This window comes from Leopardus geoffroyi, chromosome E2 (genome assembly GCF_018350155.1).
Source record: "Leopardus geoffroyi isolate Oge1 chromosome E2, O.geoffroyi_Oge1_pat1.0, whole genome shotgun sequence".
In the NCBI taxonomy this organism is placed as follows: Eukaryota; Metazoa; Chordata; class Mammalia; order Carnivora; family Felidae; genus Leopardus; species Leopardus geoffroyi.
The window spans coordinates 7,251,776-7,258,663 of NC_059335.1; positions in this window are offsets into that span (position 1 = coordinate 7,251,776).

Consider the following 6,888-nt stretch of genomic DNA (forward strand, 5'->3'; position numbering starts at 1 on the left):
AAGTCTAGGGATGGCTGAGGGGGATGGGTGGGGGGGACGGCGGGGGCTCTTGCCCTTCTGAACTGCAAAGTGGGTCCTCAGAGACAAGTTGACATGGTAGGGACTCTCAGGCAATCTCAAGGGATGTGAATTCCACAGGTGATCTTGGTACCCTGAGAATTCCTGGACTCTCAGGTATTGTGTTCTCAATCCTACTCAGTCTCCTAATGTGCTGGAAATCCTCCTCCAGCTACCAAGTTTTGTGCTCTGTTTGTGACCAACATCACCTCTGCCCCAGCAGAGGAGGGCCACCACCCACAGGGGGGCGCTATCTCCAAACAGGACTTACCTGGCTGGGGGTGGGGGGTGGGCCCTGGGAAAGGGTGGTGGTGCTGTCCGTGGTTCTGAATCAGAGGGGGGTGCTGGCTTTGGGCATGTCCACAGCTCTGTGGAGGGGCCTGATCACACAGAACAGGGATCCTAGGTCTGGAGTCAGTATAATCAGCATGTCAGATGTGCTGGAGAGGGCTTAGGTCTACCTGGAAGGGAAACTCCAGGGGAAGGGAACTCCCTCAGGGGAAGGGAATGTGTCAGTCTCTCCTCCTTATCCTTCTATCCACCCTCAGAAATGTCCCATGGACAATGCCAGGCTGTTGCCACTAGTTCAAGAGCAGGGAAAGTGAAGGTTCTGTGTTGCCCTTTTACATATCCGGTTCCATTTCATTTTCTGAACATCTCTGACAGAGAGGGGTAATCCCCTCATCACAAAGAGCAGGCAGCCAAAACTCAAGACAAATGGGCAGCTGTAGGAACTAGCTTCCAAAGACCACCCCAAACAACCCTGCCCTTCCTTATGCAAACATGGAGCTCCTCTCATTATGAGATAAAGTTGTTATTATTATCTCCTCCGCTTGAATCAAGGTCGGGTCCATGAGTACTTTGATTAATAGAATGTGGAGGACAAGATGTTCTAAGACTCATACAGCTCAGATATTAAGAAGGCTTGGTAGCTTCCGCTCCTGCCTCGTAGAGTCCTGGGCGTCTGTGTAAGCAACCCAGGGGACTCTGATGGAGAGAGAGGCTACATAGAGGAACCCTGAGCCTCAGACATCCAGGCCCAGCCCCGGCCACCATCACAACATAACTGCCCAGAAGAGCCCAGAGCAAGACAAAGAGTGAAACTGTCCAGCTGGGCTCTGACCAATTTACAGCACTGTGAGACAAAATACAATGATTGTTCAGGCTCCTGATTTGTAGGGTGGCTTGATGTGCAGCAACAGGTAACTGAAACACTAGCTTGCACAAATCATAGCTAGTAGGTAAAAGGTAACGTTCTGGAGGTTTACAGGCCTGATGAATTTTTCTACATACTGTATTTCTTTAAAAATTTTTAAAAACTGTTTCTTTACTTATTTTGAGAGAGCAAGAGAGAGCAAGTGGAGGAGGAGTGGGAAGCGGCGGTGGTGGAGAGAATCCCAAGCAGGGTCTGTGCTGTCAGAGCAGAGCCCAATACAGGGCTCAAACCCATGGACTGTGAGATCATGGCCTGAGCCAACATCATGAGTCAGAGACTTAACCAACTGAGCCACCCAGGCACCCCTTGTACGTACTGTATTTAAAGGATGGCTCTTAAATGGGGATCTAAAGCCTTCAGTGAAGATGCCTGTGGAGCTTTGCCAGGCTGGGACTACATTTCCCAGAATCCCCTTCCACGTGTGCATCCAGGTTAAAGTTGGCTACAGGAGAAGGGAGAAGTTGAAGCAGCAGCCATGGGTCTCCGAGGGTCAGTGGAGGAGCAGGAACTACTGCAGCTCTCACACCCTGTGGCTGCTCTGGTGGCTTACCTTTGTTGGCTTGACATTCCAGCTGCTCAATTGCTGGGAACGAAGAAGGTGTTGGGGGAAAGTGGCTGAATTTCCGGGAGCAAGAGCCATTGAGCCCTGGTACATTGATGGGTCCACCAATCCAGGGGGACACAGGTGGCCCAGAGAGAAGTTCACAGTGACATGCAAAGGACCCAGGAAAACAGTGTGCCTGTTTCTCTCCTTCTAAGACATTGTCCCAGGATCTCTTTAACCTGACAACTAGGGCCATTTGCCTCTTCACAGGAGCCCCATCTTCCCTGAGCAAAGGACAGGATATGGCCAACGGTCTCAGTAGTCAGAATGACCAATGCCCAGTTTTGTGTGTGTGTGTGTGTGTGTGTGTGTGTGTGTGTGTGTGTGTCTGTCTATGCTGATTAAATGCCCAAATTAAACATTATTTCCGGGTGTGACTGTGGGGGTGTTTCCAGATGAGATTAGCATTTGAATCGGTTGACTTGGTTGACTCAGCAAAGTAGATAACCCCTTCCGGGTGCCAGTGGGCATCATCCAAGGTCTGAAAAGAACAAAAAGCAGGGTAAGAGCAGACTCATTCCCTTCCTGAGTTGTGGCATGGGTGTTTTCCTGCCCGTGCACTGGGATCTGCAGCATCAGTTCCCCCTGGTTCTCAGGCTTTGGGACTCAGACTGGAATTACACCTCTGGCTTTCCTGGGTCCCCAGCTTTCAGGTGGCAGGTTGTGGGTCCCCTCAGCCTCCATTATTGAACCAGTTCTTCATAGTAAATCTCTGTTTGGTTCTGTTCCTTTGGGGAACCCTGTCTAGTACAGTCAAAAGGGGGACAAACAGATGAAAGCAAGACCTCATGGGCCATATTTCCTACCTTCTCATTATTTCCATGAGAAATAGAAGCCACTGAAAGTGGAAAGCTAGAGAACCAGAGAGTGAAACGTCCAGATTTGTGTTTTCAGGTGTTCTCTCCAGCTGCCCTGGAGGAGGGGGCGGGCTGGAGGGGCATCTGGAGTGGAGTCAACAGTCTGGGGCCACTGACCATCCAGTATTTCTATTGACAAAGACTCCTGTCACTAAATGCAGCATGGCCCTCTTGCACAGTTGTGACCCCTAAGAATGCTGGGCTTTACTCTGCCCATAGTGTGTGATAAGTAAATGCTTGCGGAATGCAGACCATTAAAAGTACAAATTTAGGGGGGAAAGGTGACAAATGTGGTATACAATAGGAACCAAATTTTGAGTTAAAAACTGTATAGTGTTAACAAGATGACAAAGGCTAGTCCCTGCATCAGAGGGCTGAGACTGGGTGGGACAGGAGGGAACAGGGAGGGGAGAGGAGGTGCATAGATGGGGGTAGGGGCAGGTAGAACACAAAGGAGCAGTCACAGAGTGTGTGGGCCAGGTGTTTCCAGGAAGAAGCTGACCATGATGTCCCCGTATCTGTCCCTCTGGACTCCAGATCCACACCTTAGTCCCATCTCAAGAAGGGTGGAAACTCGGTCAGGCCTCTCAGCTCTGCTCCCTGGGGGCCCCCACACCTGCAGGGACAACATAGCTCTCAGATTAGAGGGTCACCCCTTTAATTCTAACTACAGGTGGGGTGGGACAGCTCAGCCCCACCTGGAACTCAGGGACTTCCTGGAGACTTCCCTGGAGAGGGATAGGCCCGCTCACCTTGTGTAGTAGATCCAGGTGAGGCCATAGGTGAGGAGGAAGCCAGACCCCATGAGGGCCCCTCTGAGCAGGGTGAGGACCAGGGGCATGAGCCCTCCTACTCCTCAGTCACACAGTTGCCGGAAGAGGGGCTTTCTGGGGAAGTGGGGGGGGGGGGTGGGCAGGGGATGAAGTTCTGGCCCTAGGCCCTTCCACATCCTAAACACCTGGCCAGGCTGTCCACCCCCGGAATCTGTGTTGCAACTCACTTTGCACAGAGAGGCTGAAGGAAATGTTTTGGGAGCCCAGCGGGTGCTAAGCCTGGCAGGCGAATTCTCCTTCATCTCCAGCCCCTACGTGGGGCAGCTCCAGGAAATCAGGTGCTTAGGGTTGGGGGCGGGGGGCGGCTTGTTAGGGCTTTTCCTTCCTGGGATCAGCTCAGCATGGCAGGGGGGTGCTATTGGGCCAGGATCCAGTGGGGGGTGTACAGGGATGGTGGAGCTGAGAGGTGTGCCTCTCCCACTTCCCAAACAGACACAGAGGGTGCACAACTATTTGACCCAAGCCCATGTATAGACTCCAGGAGTCTAGAGTGGCTGAAAGATCCTGGAGGGAGAGAGGCTTCGCTGAGACTAGAAGGAGGAGAGGAACTGCTCATATTAACATATGGAGGAAGGCACCTCAGGTAGAGGAGTGACAAGCAAAGGCACTGAGCCTTTTATCCCCTGGAAAAAGACGTTTCCTACTGAATCAATTCCTTTATGGACACGAGGCTATGAGCCTGATAGATGAAAGGAAATGCAAATATCTCTGGGACCTACTAGAGAGGACAGGGAAGTTTCTGCACCTGATAAGCTGAGGAAGTCACCCTGGGGTGCAGGGGAGCCACCAGAGGGCTCTGAGCGGGGAAGGGGCAGGGTAGGCTATGGGGGTAGGGAAACCTTTCTGGGCCTGTTCTATGTGGGACACAGACTTGACGGGAGACACCAGAGACCAGGAGGCTGGGCAGGAGGAAGGAGCAATGGTCAAGGCCATATGGGTGAAGGGGAGGAGGCAGGACAAAGAGGGGATGAGGAAGGGAGCAATTTGGGACATTTTCTGGAGATAAAGCTTACAGGACCCATTGATTCATGGGGGTGGGAGAGAAAAGGAGGCATGTGGAGTTAGTCAGGAGTCCTGACCCAAGTAACTGGGGGGATGGAGACCCGTGTCCCCAGTTTCTGCACTTCAAAGTCATATTTGGACCCTGCACCAAAGCTGTTAGAGACCCAGACTCCACCCTCATTTCGCACCCTAGACTATTCTGCTCCTGGCCCACTCACCTTCCTACAGCATGGATTATAGCAGCACTACCAGCAGCAGAAACATCTCTTGAACCATAAATGCCAGGCACTGTCTTGGGACAGTCTGGTCACCACGGTCTCAGTATGGGAAAAGTGGTTAAAAAAAAAAAAAAAAAAAAAAAAAAAAAAAAACACAAGAGGAAGCCAGTGGATAGGAAAAGGATAGTCATTGTATGCATTAGTGCAACTTCACACCCCCAGTCGCCAGAGATGAAGAGGTTCTTGGTCCTACTCTGCAGGACTCAATGAAGTCTGGAGAAAGCAAAAGACCTCCAAAAGTCATACTGGCTGATGTATCTTTCATACTTGGAAAGCTTCATAGAAAATCGGTATGATTTCTGCCATTCAGAACTTGCCAGTGAATTTTTATCCCCTGGACAAAGATGTTTCCTACTGAATCAATTCCTTTATGGACACATGGCTATTTGGGGGTTTTGTTTCTTCTTGAGACCGTTTCGGTAAATGAAATTTTTCTTATAATTTTTACACGTCATCTGAATTTTAAAATGAAATAGCATATATTTGAGTGAAACATCCCCTTATATTGTTCTTAAAGCAAAAGACATTGAAGCAAAACATACACGGAGAAAACAGTTCAGTTTATAAAGATAAGCTTGATCAATTTTCGTACGATGATGACATTCCTGGAATAACCACCTAGATCAAGAAACCCCACCAGCACTCGTTCTCAGTTACTCCCCTCTAAAAAAGTAACCACTATAAATAACTTCTATCATCATTGATTAGTTTTCTCTGTTTTTGACTTCGATGTAGTTGGGATCTTAGTGTCTGGCTTCTTGTGCTTAATATTTTATTGTGAGAGTTACCCACACAACAGCTATCCATTCATTCTCACTGCTGAAAGAGTTTCATTGTGTGCATATGCCATACACTATACAATAGGATATTTGGGTTGTTTCTAGTCTGGAACAATTAGGAAGAGTGCTCATACAGACATGGCTTTGATGTGAATATGCACTTTTGTTTGGTGTATTTTTTTTTTAATTTTTTTTTTCAACGTTTATTTATTTTTGGGACAGAGAGAGACAGAGCATGAACGGGGGAGGGGCAGAGAGAGAGGGAGACACAGAATCGGAAACAGGCTCCAGGCTCTGAGCCATCAGCCCAGAGCCTGACGCGGGGCTCGAACTCACGGACCGCGAGATCGTGACCTGGCTGAAGTCGGACGCTTAACCGACTGCGCCACCCAGACGCCCCATGTTTGGTGTATTTTTTAGAGTGGGATTTCTCAGTAATAATCGAGAGGGTCTGGGTCCCCAGGCCCCTGGGTTACTGGACCTCTGAAGCTCCAGGACCCCGAGCCTAAAGACTACTGAGTCTCAGGGGTCTGGGCCTTTGGATCCCTCAGTCTCAGAAGTCGGGGTCTGGAGGGGTCAAGCCCTCTCTCACCGGCTTGCCATCCCGGAGCTCCACCTCCTGGTGAAGGGAAGTGTGTACTACCCGGTTCGCTGGCTGGGACCTCAATCTCACCCACTACCCAGAGCCAGGCACACGTCCAGAAACCACCCCCCACCCCCCTAACCACTAACAGCTGAGGCACGCGCAGAGACCTCAGCTCACACATACTGCTACCTCTCCCTATCCGACACGCTTATGCGCACCAATACCACCCGCACGTGCACGCATGGGTCCACTCCCAGCCCCGACCCTCGGACTTCCTGCCCTGCGCATGCGTCACCTCCACCTTTCGCACTCTTGAGCCGCCGCAGCACTCCCATCCTCAATTCCCAGCTGCAACGCCACCCTCAAAGGGTAGAAATCAATGCTCTACAGTGTCTTTAAAAGCCAGTAATAATCCCACGAAAACAGATAATCCGAATACATCTACTTCGCCTTTTAAGTGTCCGGCACGGTGACGGTGACAACGCACTGCGACAGAAATTCTTTCTCTCTCTTTCTCTCACCGTCATAGAAACCCTCTCTCTCTCTCTCTCTCTCTCTCTCTCTCTCTCAGCTCTGCCGCGTCCTAAGACCGGGCGCAGGCGCATAAAGGAAATCGGGCAGTACACTTTAGCAATCGGTAGAAGGGGCCGCAAGGGTTGCTGGGAGTTGTAGGACT